General features: G+C 35.7%; 1 long non-coding RNA gene across 4 annotated transcripts; it reads right to left on the reverse strand.

The window, feature by feature from the left end:
- Positions 1-4,751: 4,751 nt before the first annotated feature.
- Positions 4,752-8,995, reverse strand: LOC115963418. 4 transcript variants are annotated; one of them, XR_004085822.1, is made up of 6 exons: positions 8,938-8,995; positions 7,360-7,507; positions 6,361-6,469; positions 5,427-5,532; positions 5,081-5,123; positions 4,752-4,783 (listed from the first exon to the last, which is right to left on the reverse strand). It is a non-coding gene; the product is annotated as an uncharacterized LOC115963418 (long non-coding RNA). The 4 variants fall into 4 exon arrangements; XR_004085823.1 differs by lacking the exon at positions 7,360-7,507; XR_004085824.1 differs by lacking the exons at positions 6,361-6,469; positions 7,360-7,507 and having other exon boundaries at positions 8,938-8,988.
- Positions 8,996-22,664: the final 13,669 nt, after the last annotated feature.

Consider the following 22,664-nt stretch of genomic DNA (forward strand, 5'->3'; position numbering starts at 1 on the left):
TTCTGTTGTGTAATTACAGAGTATTAGTTAAGGTATGGTTCGGATTGGAGCATTGAATTAATATATGTATCTTGTTCGGATGGTGTTAGACTACAAATGATACAGTCCATTTCAAGCACCTTAAGATGCTAATTAATTGTGTTGCTCCATTTCTTTTCTCGTTGTTGTCTTTGGATTGATTTATTTTTCAACCTATTTGCTCCATTCTCTCTCTGTTTATTTTAACAAAATCTTACTGAGATGGTTATGGAAGTGATCATATTTGGCTAGATTCTTATATGTTTTAAAAATGTGAGATGATGAGATTTCTTATATGGTGAAGGAGCTATTTGTCAATTCAAAGTTATAAACTTCTTATGCTTTCTTCTCTTATTTGCAATCTTTATGTTTTGAATACCAAAAAAAAAAAAAAATAAATAAATAAATAAATAAATGGGTTTCGGGTAGGGTATGGATATCCATGGATAATATATTTGGATAAGATTCGGGTATAGATATTAACGGGTATTGATAATCGGGTATCCACGAGTAAACTTTTCGGGTCGGATATGGGTATACCCGATCCATACCCTACCCATGGCCATCCCTACATGCTTGAACACGGTTTGTTTACACATGCTCAGATTCACATTCATGAACACAGCACACACATATCCAGTCATAGAAAATATCCAAAACAACATAACCAAGCAGAACGTTTTAAGACAAACCCAAACCAAGAATCCCTTCTTTTCAAACCCATAACCCCAAACCCCGAATCAAAAACACCCAGCAACACATATATCCAACCCAGAAATACCCATCTTGAAATCAACCAACATACCCAAATTCTCATCTCCTCCAAACCCCAACAAGCCAACCAAGATGCAATCAAGCTTAAAGTCGGGGAGCTTTTAGCCAAAAACAAAGCAAAGAGGAAAAAAACAAGAAAGAAATAGAGATAGAGATAGAGAGAGACCAGGTGGATTGGCAATACTTCATTTGGTGATTGGATTTCGTTAGGATAGACCTGGACCGGGTTAAACCAGTCCAACTCCAACCCATGTCTAGCCCATTCCTTATAACCCAAATCTGTCTCACGCCAGCCCACATTTAAACATAAAAGTTCATCCAGCCCAAAAATCAATCAGCTCTCTTAAACCCAGCAACAACAACTCAACCCAAACTTGAACCTAATAAGCTCTAGCCCACACCAAAATACAAAAGCCTAACATTCACTTTAGCCCAAGCCCAGTCCGGCCTCACTAAAGCCTGGGTCTGACATGCACCCAAGTCCAACTTTAAGAGCCACTCTCACTTATACCCCAAGCGTGGTCAGTGGTCACATAAAAAAAATAAATGGCGAGTTGTAGTACAAAGTTGTGCACAAGTGTGTGGCACCAGCATTTCTCTAAAACAAAACCCACAAATGTTTCAGCCCAATCCGAAACATACAAGGAGCCCAGAACACTTAGAGCAAACTGGTTAGCTCAGCCCACTCACAAAAAAAAGAAAAAACAAATCCAAACTCAACTTTGGCCCAACTGAAATTAAGCCCAATTAGAAATTACCTTTGGACCCTAAAACTTCACAAAATCACACTTCAACCCCAGAAATTCTCCAAATGACGTTTCAACACCTAAACAGCTAAACTTCATAAATTACATTATAACCCTCTAATCATAAAATTACATTCTTAACCCTCAAACGTTCCAAAATTAAACTTTTGCCCAAAACTCTTCCAAATTATATTTTGACCTTGAACTCGTTGAAATCACAAATTGACCTCTAACACTTCCAAAAATGCATTTTCAATCTCATTTTGTGCACAAATAAAATTTATTCCTTTAAAATCATAAATTTGTCAAATGACTTTGTTTTCACACTTTGAATTTACCATTTTTTTTGTTATTTCTTTGTGTCTTTTGCATGAGAAGATACTTTGGGAAGAGGAATTGCAAGATTGCACTTGGTATGTTGTATTATGGCTATGCAATGAGGTAAGCCTTATTCAATTTATTTTATTAACAAATGCCATGCTATCACATGCTTAGCAATGTTTTTTTTAATTTTGTTTTCAAAAATAAATTATTTACATGTCCATGCGCACATGCCTACATGCTCATGTCACCCTAAGGTAGAAAATATATGTTATGCATTCACATGTCATCCTAGGATAAATTATATGTAATTCTAAGATTGTTCGCATGTACATTTATACACATGTCACCTTAGGGTAGGTTGTACACGTCATACATCCACATGTCAACTTGGGATAGATGCATGACATTTCTCATATGCCATCTTAGGATAGATTATGCATGTTCTTTTTACATGTCATTTTAGGATAGATTACGTGTCACATAGGATAAGCTTAATCATTATTTCATTTCACATTAACATGCATATCTTATTCTTTTTAAAACTAAATGCCAAATATTTTAAGTTTTTCTTTAAATGGTAAAATTTAAGATTCAAAACAAGGTTCTATCTTTTAAGATAGGCATTGTGAGATGTTTAACACATTCCCCACACATAACCAAGCTTTCAAATTTGTCTTCTGGTTTAGGACATTCTTTTACTTTCTAGCTTAGTTTAGGAACCCTAGGGTTTTCTTTCTTACTTTTTAGGGGTCCCAACTTACCTTGTATGTCAAACAAAATTATCACATTTTTGTGATTTTTTCATGATACTTTCCATAAAAGAAATTTCAGAAAAATAATAGAAAAAATCTAGTATACTAAAAGCTAACCAAAAATATATATATATAAAAGGGTATATTATATGTCTGTGTCCATTAAAAAAAATCTTTTAAACACATTTTTGTTTTTGCACTGAACCGAAAGCTCCTTTCTTTCATTTGCACTCAAACGTCCGGTACATACCGAAGTAGTAGCAACAGAATTCCTTTAACTAAATATTTTTTTTGCCACACTGAAGTTTATGTATTTGCAATAAAAATTCATCAATTATATGAGAAAAAAAAGATTAATTATAACATAACTTAAAAAAAAAAACCAAGATTATAAAGCAATTTGAACCTTGGACGACTCTATTGGACACAACAAAATGTGTCAACTAAACTACAAGACTCTAAACAAATGAAGTCAAAATTGATTGTCCATCTTTTACTATCTAGTGTTAATTATTCAGTGTAAGTTGGGAAAAAAAAAAGGCAAATGCCCCTTTCAAAAAAAAAAAAATCCAATATTTTGCCCCCTTTTCCAAACTAATTAGGGAAATGCTTATCTTTTGAAACTTGATTATCTCAAAATCGAGTTATAAAAAAAAAAAAAAAAAAAAAATTTCTAGAACCCTATAGTGGCGTTTTAAGGAGTCTATAGTGGCGTTTTAAGGACTTATAGTAGCGTTTTGTAACTCGATCTCCATGAAGTCAAGTTACATGCAATTTTTTTTCTTTTTTACCTATAACTCGAGTTTCAAAACGCCACTGTATGTCCCTAAAACGTCACTATAGGCTCTTTAAAAACGCCACTGCTTAACTCGATTTTGAGAAAATCAAGTTTCAAAAGAGGAGTATTTTCCTAATTAGTTTGGGAAAGGGGAACAAAATGCTAGATTGTTTTTTTTAAAAAGGGCAAAGGCCAATTTTTTCCATGTAAGTTGGTATGACTATAATGCGTACGAGTTCAATTAATTGGCTAACTCCCACATTCCTTGCTGGAACTTAGTGAGATACAGTTGAAAGACAAAAACTCTCTACAATTGGAATACACATAAAATTAAAACATAAACCTAAGAAGTCAATACGGTTGCAATTTAATTTATATTACTTTTATCATGTACCTGAAATTTTGTATGCAAGTTTTTGTAAAAGTTCATCAAAGTTTGGAGTAAAATAATATACTTGTGACAAGAAAACATTGAATGACATAAGAAGTTTGCGGTGTTCCATAAGTAGCACTGCAAACTTCTTATGACATTCAATATTTTTCTTGCCGCATAGATTTTATTTCACTCCAAACTTATAGATGAACTCAATGTTTACAAAAACTTGAATGTAGAAGTTCAGTAATGAAAGTAATATAAATTAAATTGCAACAATCACTACAAGAAAAACGGGCTATTGCGGCGGGCCAGAACCGCTGCTAAAGCCCAAAAAAACGCCGCTAAAGATACATTCAACTTATAGCGGCGGGAGCTATTGCGGCGGGCCGTCCTGTCAGTGTTGCAGTGACGCTATAGGTAAATTGCGGCAGTCGCAAAAAGCACTGCTATAGATATACCTTTTAGCGGCGGGTGAAGGTTTATTGCGGCGGGCATAAAACCGCCGCCATACGTGTTCAGAATTCGTGGCATTGACTTTTAGCGGCGGGGTCATACCTGCCACTATTGGTGTCTACCTTTAGCGGCGGGTAGATGGCGCCGCTATAGGCAATCAATCAAAACATACTAATTGAACTTGTAGCAGCAGGTAGAAACGCCACTATATGTTTCAACCTTTAGCGGCGGGCGATAAGTGCCGCTATAGGGAATCATTTAAAATATAAAATGTACACCTTTAGTGGCGGTTTTTGCCCGCCGCTATAGGTCTTTTTTTCATAATGAGTTTTAAAACCACATTTCTATTACAAATAATCCTATAATAATTTTAGCTCTACTAAGATAATACCACAAATTTAACCAAATAACACCACAATTGTCTCAAAACTAACATTATATTAACATAGAAATATATTATTTAATACATAACATTGTCTATAACCATCATCATCATAAAATTAACAAAAGAAAAGATGTGGTCATTTGTACGCCATCACACATTGCGTGATACAAGGAGTGCCTTCAATCCACAAGGTAGGCGGATTCAATAAAATCATAATTTAAAAAAAGATCCTCATTTTATTCCTTAAACATTGTCATGGACATCCACACAACCAAGAGTAATATTTTGATAAATATCATTAAGCAACCAACACATATTTAAGTGTTTGCCAATGATACATGGCACTCAATGCTTGTTATAAAACCACATTAACAACTATGTTGAACTTATGATACCTCATCAACACCGCACAACAATTCTTGCAGCAAATTAATATTCACATTAAATTGAAGAAACCAGTTATTCTAAACTCACATTTTGCATATAGGCAGTCCATCATTCCCTTCTCCAAGTCCAGCTACACAACAATGAAAGAAATTGCATAAGTTAGAATTATAATGCAAAGTTACCAAGTCAAAATACATAAAGTTATTATTTTTATCCATGCTTCCAGAACATATCCTTCAATGCATTAATGGGAAGAGAACAAGCTCTAGAATTGAATAAGGATTTCCATCTCATTCTTAGATTTTTTTTCCTTCTCAATTGGTAATTACACACATTCAGTAAGTCATGAACAATTAAAATTTCTCTCAAACTATGCATTTTTTTGAACCAAACCCATTTAAAATAAAATGGAATAAAACTACTAATCACTCACTTTATTCTGGATAGAGAAATTGATGAAGTTAGTATCTACCAAAACCCGATATGGCAGTCCCATCGAGGTGTTGTAATTGAAGAAAAGTGCCGATGAAACCTTCGGCCTACTTCGCACAAAATTAAACACGTTACAACACAATATAAACCCTTACAAATTCCAAAGCTCCTATACCCAAAATTTAACACCAAAAATCTATTGATGCGAATTGAAAACAGATCTATGAATACCTTAGATTTCGATTCAAAAATTGAAAAAAAAAAAAAAAAGTGCATAAAATTTTTACCATAGATCTGATCAGTATAGGAAATGATCAAACGGAGGAACTATCACATCCACAATCACCGACACTACCAGATTCGCTTATACACATATATGTATAGGTGCATATAGAGAGAGAAAGATTCGCTTATACACATAGTTTTTTTTTTTTTTTTTTTTTTTAAATAGACAAAATTAATGTATAGTTATTTCTAATACCCTTGTATTCACAAATTACTATGATGTATTTAGAATATTCTCAATACATCACAGTAATTTTCATACCCTTTATGCAACATCACATGAATGTGCAGTCACAAACAATGCAAATATCATAAAAGGATGAAACCAATCACAAACTTCAATGAGATACATTAACCCAAGGAACTTCCCTAAAATCCAACCAACAAGTATATTATCAACATAAGGCTCAATTTATTTTCTAGATGAGTTGGGAGTTGGTGCTAATGGTCCATGAAGAATATATCTCTCCTAAAGTAGCATCAAAATTTCCATTATACATAGGCATTTAAAAAACTTGATTCTCATTAAATCATATATAAATTATAATACACAATATCACATGAACGCAGAGTGTAAAAATCACTTATGGGGAAAAAACTCACAATCCCATAAAATCCGTAGAAGATGCTAATGGTGCAAGAGGAATTACCTCTACTAACGGAGCATCAATATTTTCGGCCTATTTAGGCATTGCATACAGCTTGATTCTCATTAAATCATGTATATACAATAGATAGTGTGTATCTTCTCTGGCATATCTATGATCATAAGAAGACAATTAGATGATGATAGAAGTTAAAAAAAAACCTTTATCATTAGTAGAAAATAGCAAACAAGTAATCATGAGCATGCAACACCTTAAACTTTGAATTTAGACCACTCACAAAATATTAGCAAACTAAAAAAACAAAACATGATTTGTAATGAATGTAGAAATTCCTATTTTGTATATTACATACATTTCTAAGTAGTATCTTTTCTTAGAAAAGTACAAAAATATGTGCACCATCCTAGCACAAAGAAGTAGACAAGGGTAAATACAAAAATGACTAAATTTAACAACTTTTAAAAAAAATCCCACACATTTGAGAAAGAAAAATAGCTCATTGTTGCAATCCAAATGTATAGCATTATTTTGAGAAAAAAAAAAAAGAATTTCAAATCCAGAACTGAAATTCCATGTCCCTCAAAAGTAAGTCATTGTAAAATTACAAACCTATTTATATACTTAATTCAACTATGGTACCAACAGATGGATCTTAAATGCAAAGTGATGATAAAGTGGGCAAGTAAACAACTCTAATTACATATTACAGGAGGTGGATTCCTTCAAAACTACTAATTCACTTGGGTTAATGACTTATTAAATTTACTTTTAACTAATAACAATAATAACTAAAACAATCAATTTATAGACTTAAACAATTTGACAATACACCGTATATCCCTCCTTCATTTTGAAATACAACATATTAAAATAAATCAAATACCTACTTTTATATTATTTTTTTAGACCAACATGCACTATTCCAATATTTTCCAACAAGATAAATCAACCAATTCAATTCAGAATGCCCATCTTTAAACTTAAAAATAAATTAATTAATTAATTGACATGAAGAAACCTCAATCCAACCACAAAATTTACCTTAAGCACGATAAGTATGTCAAGGTTGGATAGGCAATTGTGAGATTACTACCTCTTTACGTAAAATTTCCCCACAAGCAAATAAAGCACAGAGTTTCAGGTTTACAAAATTTGATTGAACTTATATCCAAAGTTTAAAAACCACCGCCTGCAAGCGGCATGGCCACGTAAACCAAAATGATTGAAGAGATAAAGAGAAAGAATAATTAAGAGTCTTAGTGTGTTTAAATTAGGGTAAAAAAAGGAGAGAGTTTAGAGACAAAAAATTTAACATCTGATAATGAGATAAATTTGAATAATAGAAAAACAAGAAATAACTGACAAATCAGCACCTATGCTTGCTTTTAATCAACACCAAGCAAGAAAGCCCTATTTTTAATCAACAAAAATAAACACCAAATCACTGGGAAAATTTCCATGGAAATTTTATTAATGAAGCAAACTTCTATTATCTCCATTGGAGTACAACAGTGTGCTTATATTGACTACTATGACTTAACCCAATATTTAATTGACTTAAGAAAGCCCAATTATTGTATCACAAAAATAACCTCAACTCTAGAAAATTGAATAAAAAAAATACTAAAAACCTAATTAACTAATAAGACCTAAAATAAAATCAAGTGGAACAATAAAAAAAATATACAATTAACTTCTTAAACTATATAATATAAATTAAAATAAAATTGGCAGATGGACATGCTTAATATATAATATATAATCAAGTGGACAAAATACTGTGTACCTACAAAGTTTCCCAAAAGCAAAAAATCATTTTACAAATTTTTTTATTTATCATTTAATATCAGCCAGTAGATTCAACATTAAACCATCAAATTACGCAATTGCATAAATACCCAATTAACTATCCAGAATAATATATATTTAGTAAAAAAAAAAATTTAACTTTTTCCCCAAACTTACGTTTCTTTTCCGTTTAAGAGTTTCTTAAGGAACAACACTTCAAGCCATGTGAAGATAAAAACAAAAACAAAAAGTCCAAACGTATGCGTCAAAATCACATAAAAAAAATAAATAAATAATAAAATTCCCAACAATTTTCCAGTAAAATATTTTTCCAGCCAAAGTCTCCAAAACCGTATTAGAACATGCTTCAAAAACAAGATAATTTGCTATCTTTAGAAGGAAAGTGCCATTTCCACCCAAACTAATGATTCTCATTCAATAATTTACACAGGCATCAAATTCCCATTAAATACGCAAGTTGTGAAATTAACTGTTCTTATGGCCCCTAGCATAAGCAAGACAATAAACTAAAACCAAGTTGATGAAAAGATATTGAGTTTAAATCACTAAAAAATGGATTTGCTACAACAACAATAGAGTTCAATGCATCAAAAGTGCTTATTAGGAATGTGGGGATTTTGCAGATTTCAAATCTATCTGCTGTTATAAGACTATTTTAATTTTTAGGATAGATCAATTGTTCATATTGAGATCAATAGACGCAACACAATAACAAATGAGATGAGTATGACATTTCATTACCAAAAACATACAACAATTTCATGATCATGTCAATTTGTAAATGTAATTTGGATATAGACATGGACATACTAGTTGATGACAAATAACCAAGCCATTGAAGATTCCCATCCATTAGCGTACTCCTTAGGTTTATAATTTAACTAGGCGCTAACCTGTGCGATGCACGGGAAAATTCCAAAAGAGAGAACTCCAACACTTACGCTTACTTATTACACAATCTAGAAACTGTCATATAGGATATAGGTCCTACATATTTCACAAAAAGCATGAATTTGTTCTAACACATCCAAAATCTCCTTCAAGCATGGTTCCTACAATCCAATTGATGCCAGCAACTAAGTTGGCAAACTTCGCAATCAAATCCCCGATCCACAGTTCATGACAGGAGTGTAACACTCAATAGAGCATGGCAGCCATCCACAATGGGCTTCCTTGGCAATGAATTAATTATGGACTATAATAGGAGAACCATGACTATCTCTAAATATAATGCCCAAACCTGCATAATAGATGGCTTTGAAAAAGGACCAGTGCCATGTCTAGTTTTGAGATGAGGAGAAACAGGAGCTGCAATTGTTGGGCTCACTTAATATTTTAGCTTATGTTTTTTAGCACAGTTAGTTTAAAGATATTTTGGGCTGGTAAGCAAATAAAGTTATTTTGGTATACGTGGGATAAGAATAAGTTGTCAACGGGAAAAAAAGAGTATTAGTATTGTATTTATCCTTATTTGTGAGTATTAAATATTTATCCTTATCAATTCCTTTTGAATGGTTCAACAATCTTGTCTTACTCAAGGCTACATTTCGTCTTTCCTTGACTGGCTCTTCATTCACCTCCTTAAAGAGAAGTTCTAATTTCATACAACATTGGAAATTTCAAGTAGAAAAATAGCAAGCATATCTTTGGAAGTCTATATTCAATATCTAAAAAGGCTAGCGTTCATTGATCTTTAAAATAGAATTACAAAACCTTATATGAAAAACATATTAGTCCAACAACAAATGACAATGCACACTTCAATGCAATGTTCATTTCTTGTATGGCCAAAATAAAATAAACAAACAGGCAACAGCTACTCAAAAACAAAGCAGGATTGCAACAACATATTTGGTACACTTTTTTTTTTTTTTTTTTTTTTTTTTTGCACAAAGCCATAATTGAGACATGTTGTTTTTGTTTGGATAAAATTGCCCACCTATAATTTAAATACATACAATATCATAAGCTCTCTGTTTGTTCTTTGTATAGTACTTTAATTATTAAAATAAATACATAATTTTTCATTGGGATAAGTTAAAAATTAAATCTATAAAATTCAGGAATTATCTCCTACAATTGGTGAATATATGCAATACCTACAACGTAACAACTGTTTCAATAACAAAGTGTGAAATATTTAAAAAAAAAAAATACACACACAAGCTCCAACTAACAACTAACTTGTCAAACTCTAAAAACATTTATGACCCTTTTTCTAAAAACATTCATGCATTTATCGTCAACAACCAAACAGCTCCAACTCTCAATAATCATGACCAACCACAGCCTACCAAATTTGGAAAAAAGAAACCATTTTCCCATATACTTTTTTCATGAGAAACAAATAAAAGAAGTTGTAATCTCTCTCCATAATTTGCTCTTCGATTTGTTATACCAATGACATATATTCAAGCAAAGACAATGTCTTGAGGGATCAAATAGGATTTGTGACACCAAGTGGGTAGAGATTATTTATGACATTGTCATTTATAGACATAGTTTTGAAATCTGGACCGTTTAAAGAACCGTAAAAGGGAGAGATTTAAGGTTTTTAAAGTCAAACTGAGGTCAAACCATAATGACATCATAATTAATTTAATAATTATTTAATAAATAAATAAATATACTAAATTAGTAAAAATATAAAAATTGACTAAAATAATTCAAATAAATATAAATATCTATATTTCAATTTTTTTATATATATATATATATATATCATAACTTTCATAAGACAAATAAGTAATATTAAATCAAAAGCAAACATAAATAAATATTGAGTATCTCAATCAATGGATATATATATATATATATATATATAATTAATATACTTAAACTTTTTGTTAGAGTTTAATATTCCACTACTTTTTATGCAAGTCTTTATTTAAATTATCTTACATCATGTCTAGCCCATTTAATTACCTAATATTGTTTTATTATGCCCAACCCCATTAATCACTTATGAAATTTAATAAAAAATACAAAAACTGAAGAGAGGCGGACATTGGTTTTTCCGCCCATTAAAAAACCAATTAAGTAAAAACACAGCCCAAGGCAATTTACAAAAGAAATAAGTGGCTGAATGGGTCAAGCACTACCAGTCCATCTTCTGCAACAGCCGAAACCTTCACCATGACAGTCAAGCAAAGAAGACCTGTAGAAATGGAAAAAATGCAGCGAGAGCGAGAGAGACAGAGACAATCTCATGGTTTGATAGCATCTCATGGCGGTTGAAGCTTCAACAATGGTTGTAAGTACACAAAATAATATATATATATATATATATATATCTGATCTGAACTTGTGAGAACCGAATTACAGATTGTTCAAGCACTTCTTTAACGTTGACAATATTTTAGTTTGGCGGTTGAAGGGCTTTGATTCTAAAAGCTTTTGGGGTTTTTTTTTTTTTTTTTTTTTTTTTTTTTTTGTTTGTTTGCTGAGAACCCCACAACAAATATCCATGGCTTTAAATATGATAATTTCGTGGGTGCTTATTAGTGGGAAGGTTTGGATTCTGCATTGGTATAGGTTAGGCTGATAGGCTCTTTATCTATGGAGGCAAAGAGATTGCAAATATATGTATAGAAAAATAAAGCAGTAGGTGTTCTATTTCCAATAAGCAACAATTGAACGTATTGAAAAACCTCTTGATCGGGAATAGGAAGAATCACCATTAATCAAGAGACAAATTTGAAGAAGGTCTGAATTAATGCTCAATTAGTTGAAAGAATAGCAAAATGTTAAATGTTAATTAAAAAAGGAAGAGATAAATGCGTACCTAGGAGATGAACAAGTATGAAGAAGTGATTTTTTTAGCAAAGTGGCAATTGAACAGGTACGAAGAAGTGATTTAGAGGAGATGAAGAGACCAAGGAGGGAAGAGAGAGAGTTTGGCGTTAGAAAGGTGAAATTCTGAGGTTTAGAAAGTGTGAAAGACAAGAAGAGCAAAAGGAGGAGGGGAGATAGAGGGGTTAGCATTAAAGACAACAGTAAAGTAAGATTGGGCTTATGGTGCAGAGTTGGAAATCATTTCTTTTTAATAGTATTTTAAAATTATGAGAAATATTTAGAAAAAGTATTTTTAAATTATGGGAAAATTTTAGAAAAAATTAGGAAAATGACATGGCTACTAATGTGGCTCAACTAGAGCGTAACAACATTAAATGCTACGCTTCAGCTTTTAGTAATATATAGATTTTATGTGTATTTCAATTGTAGAGAGCTTTTTCCTTTCAGGTGTATTAAGTTCCAGCAGGGAAAAATGAGAGTTAGCCAATTAATTGGATTGGTGCGTATTATAAATTCAGTGTCTTCATCATTTTCGTGTCTATTATTATCTTTTGAATGTTTATTACAAACATAAAAGGAACAATGGAATCCTTACATATGATTATAGTCATACCAACTAACACAAAATACCAACACCCAAGGGTAAAAAATGGGCAATCAAAAAATCTTACTTTGTTTGCAGTTTTATAGTTTAATTGACACATTTTGGTGTGTTCAATAAAGATATACATGATTTAAATTGCCTTAAAATCTAGTCTCTCTCTCTCTCTCTCTCTCTTTTTTTTTTTTTTTTTTTTAAGTTATGATAAATAATCAATCATTTTTTTCTCTTATAATTGATGAATTTTTATTCAAAATCCCTAAATTATAAGAATTTTTATTCAAAATTCCTAAACTTCTATGACACAAAGAAAATAAAAAGATTTAGTTACAGAATTCTGTCGCTACCACTTTGGTATGTATAGGATGTTTTAGTACAAGTGAGTAGGTCTTGCTTTCAATTTAGAGTAAAAACAAAAATGTGATTAAAAGAGTTTTTTTTTTTTTTTTTTTAAACGGATACAGACGTATACCTTTTATATTGTTTCTTTGTGTTAACTTTTAGAATACAGGATCCTTTCCTATTATTTCTTTGTAATTTCTTTTATGAAAAGTATTATTCTGGGAAGGAAAAATCACAAAAAGAAAGGGAATGTGTTTTTCCTTTCATAATTCAATTATTATAAAAAGTTGGGTAAATTGGGAATTGAACTCTAGCTCTACTCTAGAACTGCTCATATTTAGATGTTTCTGGAGGAAGGGGGAAAAGGTTAGGGAAATTGGAGCTCTCATTTTTAATTTGATAGGTACTCCTTAATCAAACACAACTTTTCCTAACAAATTGATCATATTAATAAATTAGCACCACTATCAAAAAACAAACAAAAAAAAAAAACTCACCGGGACAAGGTCAAAGCACAGAGGCGTCGTTTCTCGATCTCTTAGGCAATTTGTCTTATCCCAAGTCACAATTAGGTCTAAGGGTCATTTTTTATTTTTCATTTTATTTAATTTTTTAGGGTCATTCTACGTACCCTTTATATTTTTAGTGGATATGGTACCTACTTGCATCTTAACCGTGTATTTCACTTCGTTTTAATCCTAACCGTTATTTTAATTTTAATGAGACACCAATTACCGGTCAAGTAGGTAACACATAATAGCAAAAAAAACCTAGAGAAAAAAGGATAGAAAGAAATAGAAGGCGCTTCTTCTCTCTCTTGTTCTTTGATATCTCTCTCAAACTAGAGACTACTTCTTCTCTCTCATGTTCTGTGTTCAGTGAATTTTCTTTTCGCATCCCGTTGCTTTAGTCACCGGTGAAGGTTTCTGAGAATCACCTTTTTATGATTGAAGGTAAGAATCAAAAAGAAAAATTGTAATTTCACTGCAAATTGTTAAATCTCTTAATTAATGATTACCATGTTTGTTTTGTTTCCATTTTTCTTTGTTAGTATTTCAGATGTTAAAAATTATAGGGATTAAGTTGTAAATTTAAGCTGGGGTTTTGTGCTAATAAGTGAAAATGGTTTTGTGCTAATAAGAGATATATATTAGACATATTAGCCCAATATAATAGGCCCAAGCCCATTCCTACTTGTACTAGTAGTCTAGGGTTTAGTCGTCTATATATACTCATGTTAGGGTTCATTGTAACACAAGGAGGTTATTGTACTACACTCTTATACACAATAAAGATGTAGCCCTTAAGGGATTCCTCCGTGGATGTAGGCCGTTAAGGCTGAACCACGTAACTTTCATGTTCTCAGTGTTCCTATTCTATGCTTCCCTCTTCCGCATCCACTCTAACATACATAACATGGTATAACATATCACGTTGCTAATATTCATAATATTCTAATTATATTTAACATGGTATCAGAGCCAAACTTCGTTCTTGGCATCAAACAAACATCTCTACACAGCAAAGAAGATTCACACGTGCATACCACCATCTGAAGTCACACATATTTCTCTGTTGAATCTAGACTCCACAGCATCTCGCAGCCACCATGGCTCTGTGCGGTGTCAAAATCCAACAAACTCAAGCAAACCCATGACATCAATCTCAAATCTATGCAACTCCAAGCTTCGCCTGATGAAACCAACACCACAGACGTGCTCCAAGATCTCTCGCGATCAAAACCCAGAAATCCGGTCACTCGAAGCCTTGACATGCGCCTCCACATGCCTCCGTAGCCTCTGGAAAATCTCTCACGCGCCGCCATAGATTCCTGATTTCTAGATCGTCTTCTACGCGCACGTGCTGCCCTGCCAGCCTCCTCGTCCGCCGATCTACGAAACTTGCGATTCCGACCCGCATTCGAGATTACACGCACTCTCACATGCTTCCAGGATTTCTGGCTTCTCCTCCACGCGCTTCCCTAGTTTCTGGCTTCTCCTCCACGCGCCAGTCATGCGCCTGCCATGCGTCGAAGACTTCTGCTGATGTCATCTGACGTCACCGGATGACGTCATCAATCCACGTCAGCAGCCATGCAAGCACCTCCACATCAGCCTTAGTCCACGTCAGCGACACGTCATCAGCCACATCAGTAGTGTCGTCTCGTCAGCACCACGTCACCTAGCTGACTGTTGACCCGGACTGACCCGACCCAGACCACCCGGATTTGACCCGTGAGCACTTTGACGGTTGACTTTGACTCTGGACCAGTTGACTTTGACTTTTTGCGTGAACCTTTGACAAAAAAATTTCCAAAAGGGCTTATCTTGCTCAGTTTTTTGCGTAGATTTCGATTTTGGGCTCCGTTTCTACATTTAAGACTTCAAAATTAGTCAATTGGCACATTCTTCATTATGGTTTCTTCAAAGGCATTCTTCAAGGCATCTCCAAGTGATCTTCTCATGCTTATCCAACCTCAAGCCTTCATCGAGCTTCCGCCTTGAGTTTGAGGGAGGGTGTTAGAGATATATATTAGACATATTAGCCCAATGTAATAGGCCCAAGCCCATTCCTACTTGTACTAGTAGTCTAGGGTTTAGTTGCCTATATATACTCAAGTTAGGGTTCATTGTAACACAAGGAGGTTATTGTACTACACTCTTATACACAATAAAGATGTAGCTCTTAAGGAATTCCTCCGTGGATGTAGGCCGTCAAGGCTGAACCACGTAACTTTCGTGTTCTCAGTGTTCCTATTCTATGCTTTCCTCTTCCGCATCCACTCTAGCATGCATAACATGGTATAACATATCACGTTGCTAATATTCATAATATTCTAATTATATTTAACATGTATATATTAATTTAAAGTTAGGGACTACCTCAATAGGTTTTTAGGTTCAATTTTATTTAGAAAAAACAAAAAGAAAAACTAAACAAAATGAAGGTTATACACATTGTTCACCGTCATGACCGTAGAGTACTTATCTTTCATACTCTCAAATTTTGACATGTTGGTACGCCAACATTTTTATGTTCTTGATTTTGACTATCTAGATAGAGATGCACAATAAGCTGAAGGAGAAGAAATGTAACTTTGCGGGCATCCTGAAACAGTTTGTGTATTATTCAACAAGCAGACTTTGGCTCCTATTGAGATTAAAATCTAATCGTCCTGTGTACAACATATGTTTCTGGCAACCTTATGATAATGTGTTCCTAGTGTCGTATAATTTTGCTCGTAAAGAAGTAGTAAATTCAATGGCGCGAGTGAGTTTGTAGTGAACAAGTATTGGTTGTCGGGATTTCTGGTCCAGCCATAAGGTCAACCAATACCTGTTCACTACAAACTCTCACTAGCGTCATTGACTTTACTACTTTTTTATGAGCAAAATTATACGACACTTAAGACCACATTATCATAGGGTTGCCAGAAGCATATGTTGTACACAGGACGATCAGTTTTTAATCTTAATAGGAGCCAAAGTCTGCCTATTGTATGATACACAAACTGTTTCAGGATGCCTGTAAAGTTACATTTCTTTCTTCTTCAGCTTATTGTGCATCTCTGTCTAGAGATTCATAAAATCAAAATCATAAAAACGTTAGTATACCAACATGTCAAAAAATGAGAATATGAAAGAAAAGTACTCTATGATCATGATGGTGAACAATGTGTATAGACTACATTTTTAAAAAAATAAAATTGAACCTAAAACCTATTGAGGTAGTACCTAACTTTAAATTAATACACATCTATTTTCACTTATTAGCACGAAATTCCAGCTTAAAGTTAGGTATTCCATTCGGAATCCATAAATAAAACAAATGAATAGCGAAGAGACTCACCAATTGCAAACTATTATCTGTAGCAAAAAGTATTCCTCGAGGACAATCACTACAAGATATAGGGGTGACTTGTGTCGGGGGTTGATTTGAGATAAAAGTATATGAGCGGTTATGTGCTTGCAAAAAACGAAGTTCGTCACCAAGAACAATTAAATCTGATTTTAAGGAATCCTCCGGTGAAACAAGCATCACAGGTTTGTCGCCAAAGGACTACTGGTCAATCACTTGAAGTGGTAGATGCTGGAATCCTAGAATTTCTGATGAAAGCATGTTGTAGGCATTAGGCCACTTAAATTGGAGCACAATTCCACTCCTTAAACTTGATATTACAAAAAGTGGTTCACCCAATGATGATGTCAAAAATCATCAGTGAGCTATGTAGTCCTCATGTGCTCCCGATAAAACCTACGAAACAAAAATAAAGAAGACCTTACAGAGAGTACCGGTGTGGTACTGGCCAAATACCCTCTGAAGGTTAAGTTAGAGAGAATTTCTACAACTCTAGAGTGCCAAAGCTGGGAAAAATTACGCATACCTTAATTTGTGAGGGGTTTGGGGGTTTTTATAGTAGTGTAGAGCCGATATTCGTTTCTTGGTGGAGGTCTTTCCTTGTAGAGAAGATCCTCATTAATACACGTATTTTGCATGGTCCTTTCCTTGTAGAGATTCCTTTGATTAGGGTTAATCGTGGGGTACAAGATATTTCCATTTTGGGTTTCTTGGAGACCACTTAGGCTACGTAGGTGCCACGTGGCTTTGCTACCCGTCTCCCTTGCATCCATCCGTCTCATTGGAATTCATCCGCTACAAAGAGTCTGTCCGTCTTGCTTGAGTTCGTCCACTTCAAAGTGTCCCTACGTCTCCTTGCCTTTCTGTCTGAGATACGATTCCCTCTACCAGTTCTTTAACTGTTAGGCCATTTAGGCCATCTCTTTTGGCAACATTGTCGCTTATGACTAACTTTTTTGATTGGATCCATCTCCCTTGGGATTTATCCCTATTAGTTGCCCCCTCACTCTATGGGTCTATCGCCTGGTATCCCAGACAGGCACGTGGAGTGACAGTCTTACCTAGTTCTAGGGAGTCGTGTTTTGGTTGACAGGGTAGTTAAGAGTCATAAATGCTAAGGGGACACATGGCACAATTTCATTGGCTGGTTACATGGATCGAAGCATCTCTTCGTCTTTCGTGCCATTTCCTTTATATATATGTTGCTTCCCCCCTTCATTTCTACTTTTCACAACCATTTTCCAGTGTTAGAGTGCCACCGTCATCTACAAGAATCTGTCACTTTGTCTACTTAGTGCGTCCGTTCACCACACTGTTTGTCTCTTTTCTGCATTGCACACCTGTAAGTGCTCTCCGTCCTTTACACATTTTTTATTTTCTTATTTTCTTTAAGTATTGTATGTTCGTTGCATATGCAAACCTGTAGAGTCTTAGGAGTTTATCCATTACGTGTAGGTGTAATAGATGTCTAGTGAAGTGTCGAGTGAACAATTGTGTGTCTACGAAGGAGCAGGCTACGATGAGGTGTATCCGTCAGGTTAAGATGACCTTGGTGCCTCTTATTCTAAAAGGGTTCCGTCTGCTAACTCACCTTCCGAGGATGAGGATGAGGATGAGGACGTGGACGGGTCAGAGAGTGGTACAAATGGAGACACAGACGACGAGGAGAACGTTGAATCTCCTATTAGATCTGTCATTGGCCCTGTTAGCCTTAGGAATTTTGTTCTTCCCTTAATGTGGATGGTCAACGATTTTAACTTGACTATTAAAAGAAAACACTTTGACACCTTACGGGAGAGATAACAAATTCCTGCCAACATCCCCATCCGTCTACCTTTCAAGTTTGAAAAGTGCTATTACCGTGGTGCTGATGACATTGGGGTGTATAAGTAGATGTTCAAGGTAGGATTTAGACTGCCTTTGAGTGCTCTCCACCATCACTTACTCCAATACCTAAGACTAGCCGTCACCTAGATTGCTCTGAATGCTTGGAGAATCTTCCTTGGTGTGAAGGTGTTGTACGAGGTTCTAACTAAAGGGAAGCGTCAACTAACCATGGAGGAGTTCTTCCATTGCTACTGTCCTTTTGAAATAGTCAAGTCTAAGGGAATTTACAGTTTCCTGCCAAGGAAATCGTCGCTCAGGCTAGTGTACGAGACCCCTGATTCCAACTGGAACTAGAAGAATTGGTACTTCTTCATCTAGGGAGACAACTGGATGTGTCACCTTGATGAACGGGAGAACATGCCCCTTGTTGATAGAACTTGGGGTATAAGGCCTTCGTCTAGTAGGTGTCCGTTTGCTTAAATTTGCTCGTTTATTTGTTTTATTCATTTTACTTGTTAGTCTAACCATCTTTTGTTGCAACTCAGGATCGTCCAGAGATTAACCTTGAACAGTGGAGCTTCTTAGAGAAGATCTTCAAAATTTCGCTAAAGGAGAGGACGTGGAAGAAGCTCGTCACCTTGGACACTCTACACTGGTATTGTGAGGGTCCCGAGCCTACAGATACTACCCGTCGATATGATGCAATTGCACGCCAACGTGAGTCCATTTCTTGTTTCTTACTTATTTAATTCTTTAGAAATTTTCTACCTAACTCTTTCTTCTCGTCCCTTTTGGCACAGAAATGGACGACAGCAAGAGGAGGGCTTTCATCAACCAATAAACCACCGTGCAGGCGAATATACAATAGGAGGAGGGCGTGCCCCTTATCGAAGGGATGGGTCCAATCAAGCCGTTCATTAAGCGTAAAACGACAAACAAGGTCAACCGTCCTCCAAAGAAGCCAAAGGAGGTGATTACTCCAACCATTGGGGAGACCTCTCCGTCTACCAAGCTGCCTCCTTCACCCCGTCATGGGACTGGGAAAGGTTTGATGATGGTCAAAGGTCCTATCGTTGAACAACGCCCCCTCCTTTGCGAGGACTTGTGATATGACATTGGGCAACTCTCGTCCATCATCAAGGACAATGATTATGAGGACTTGGGCAACCATGCAACTGAGGCCATGAGGGAGACGGGTCTTTTTAGAATGGCTCAGGTGTGTAACCGTCCTTTTTCCCTTATATTTCTTAGTCACCCTTATGTCTAACCTTGTGTTGATTCTTACAGGGGGTACTGATGATGAAGGGCTTGATGGACCATTGCATGGCCCGAGAGAAGCTAGTTGACCGTTTGAAAGAGAGGGCTGAGTCTGCGGAGACAGGGTTGAACGAGCTCAAGACTTGGAGGGAGGTGCAAATTAAGAAGCTAGATGTGACGAAGAAGGCCTTGGAGGATTCGGAGAGTCATGCCGAGGCTCTAAAGAATGTGCTGACGGACAAGGAGGCGGAGGTCTTCTTGTTGAGGAAGCAAGTCCTTCAAGCTAAGGAGGACGGGAAAAAGGAGTTCCATAACTCTGACGGGTTCCTTTACGAGCTTAGTGACTGCTATGCGAACGGCTTTAATGAGTGCCTCCGTTAGGTCAAGGCTCTCTTCCCTAACCTGGACATTTCTCAGATCTCCATTGACACTGTGGCCTAGACCCCAACCAGGTCTGTTAAGCCTGAAGGTACCGACGAGCTATTTAAGGCCAACCCTACGCCCGACGCTGAAGGTGATAGAGAGGCCGCTCTACAAGAAGAACAAGTTAAATCCGTCGAGGATGAGAACTGTCCACTTGAGGAGGCCAAGAATGCAGATCATGAGAAGGTTGAGGATGAAGAGGCCCTTGTTCACCAACCTTAGATTTTGTAAATTTTATTTTTATTGAAATCATGTAGAAAACAATGGTTGTATAGCTTTAACATTTTTAGGCTTTTGATTCTAAGTTTATTTACCTCTGTTCCATCTAGAAGATTTCAATTTTCTGCCCGTTGGCTTCTTTTTCACTTAGATTTATATACGTCTACTAATAGATCCAGTGCATCCATCCACTAATGGACTTTAATGAATCCCAATGTACCTTTTGAGATGTATCCATCTACTTATGGGACTTGTATAGATTTTCATGCATCCTTTGGGATGTGTCCATCCACTAATGGACTTTAATAAATTTTAATGAATCCCTAGGACGCATTCGTCCACTACGTGGGACTTATATACATTTTGATGCATCTCTTGGATGTATTTGTCCACTTTATGGGACTTATAAATTTTGATGCATCTCTTGGACGTATCTGTCCACTTCATGGGATTGTAAAAATTTCAGTGCATCTCTTGGATGTGTCCATCCATTAATGGACTTTAATAAATTTTAATGAATCCCTAGGATGCATTCGTCCACTTATGGGACTTATAAGAATTTCAATGTATCCCGTGGGATGTATCCGTCCATCAATAGATGTGTCCGTCCATTCTTAGGACTTGTATTTTTCTAGGCACCCCTTGGGATGTGTCCATCCCCTTAAGGACATATCAAGGCATCCCTTCAGGATGCATCCATCCATTTGTGGACTTAGTTGTGGTTTTGTAGAAACGTGCATGATATAACTGAATAACTCCTCTTACTATGATAAATACGAGCATAAGCCAATAATTGTTTTGAAAAAATAAAAAGTTGTTATTTGGGCTAAAAAGTACTGTAGATAATAAAAATGAACTAAAAAGAAATAAATTGGAAATGAGGAGTGGTGTTTTGCATGCCGTCGCCTACTGGTAGTATTTCTTTAGGTGCTCAGTGTTCCATGGATGATGCAACTTCTATCCGTCTAGCGTCTCGAGGTGGTAAGTGCCTTTTCTCTGCCATGAAGTGATTTTGTAGAGTCCTTCCCAATTAGGTCTTAACTTTCCCTGAGATGGATCTCTTGTGGCACCTGTCACCTTTCTCAGGACAAGATCTCCAACTTGGAAATCTCTGTGTCTGACTCTGGAGTTGTAATGCTTGGCCATGAGGTCCTGGTATCGTGCTAACCTTTATGCAGCTGTTGCTCTAACCTTGTATATTAGGTTAAGTTGTAGGCGCATGGCTTTGTCGTTCCTATTCTCATCATGGTTCTTCACTCTATAGCTTGTGAGTCCGACTTTAGTGGGGATAACGACTTCGCTTCTGTAAGCCGGTTGAAATGGTGTCTCTCCTATAAGTGTTCTGGTCGTCATCCTGTACACCCATAGTACACTTGGCAACTCGTCTGACCATATACTCTTTACCTCCTTGAGCAAAGTTTTGATGATTTTGAGCAAGGATCGATTCGTAACCTCAATTTATCCGTTAGCCTGAGGGTGGGAGGGTGAGGAGTAGTGATTCTTGATCCCCAGCTATGAGCAAAAATCCTTGAATGGCTCATTGTCGAACTGTTTTCCGTTGTCCAAGACCAATACTCTAGGGATCTCGTACCTGTAGACGATGTTTCTCCAGACGAAACTTCGTACATTTTTCTCGGTGATGGTGGCTAGTGCTTCAGCTTCCACCCATTTGGTAAAGTAATTTATATCGACCACTAGGAACTTCAGCTATCTTGCCGCTGTCGGGAATAGGCCCATGATGTCTAACTCCCATTGAGCAAAATGCCACAAAGTTTTCATCACGATGAGCTCTTCTGTTGACTGTCTGATGATGTTGTTGAACCTCTGACATTTGTCGTAGGTTTTGACATAGGCTTGGGCATCCTTCTACATGGTAAGCCAATAGTATCAAACCTGAATCAGCTTGTGCACTAGTGACCGTGACCTCGAATGGCTCCTGCAGATCCCTTCATGAACTTCCCTCATGACGTAATTCGCTTCCTCGAGGCTGAGGCATCTTAGGTACGGTTGGGAGAAGCTTCTTTTGTACAAGACATCTTTTATTAGGTTGAATCGTGCCACCTAAACCTTCAACTTCCTTATGGCCTCCTTACCGTCAAGTAATGTGCCATCTCTTAAATACAAGATTATTGGTGCGGTCCAGTTGTCTTGTGAGCCTATTTCCTACACATCCATACCATTTATTAGGGGCAAAAGCTGAACGAAAGAAAGTACC

The sequence above is a fragment of the Quercus lobata genome, chromosome 10 (assembly GCF_001633185.2).
Source record: "Quercus lobata isolate SW786 chromosome 10, ValleyOak3.0 Primary Assembly, whole genome shotgun sequence".
Taxonomy (NCBI): domain Eukaryota; kingdom Viridiplantae; phylum Streptophyta; class Magnoliopsida; order Fagales; family Fagaceae; genus Quercus; species Quercus lobata.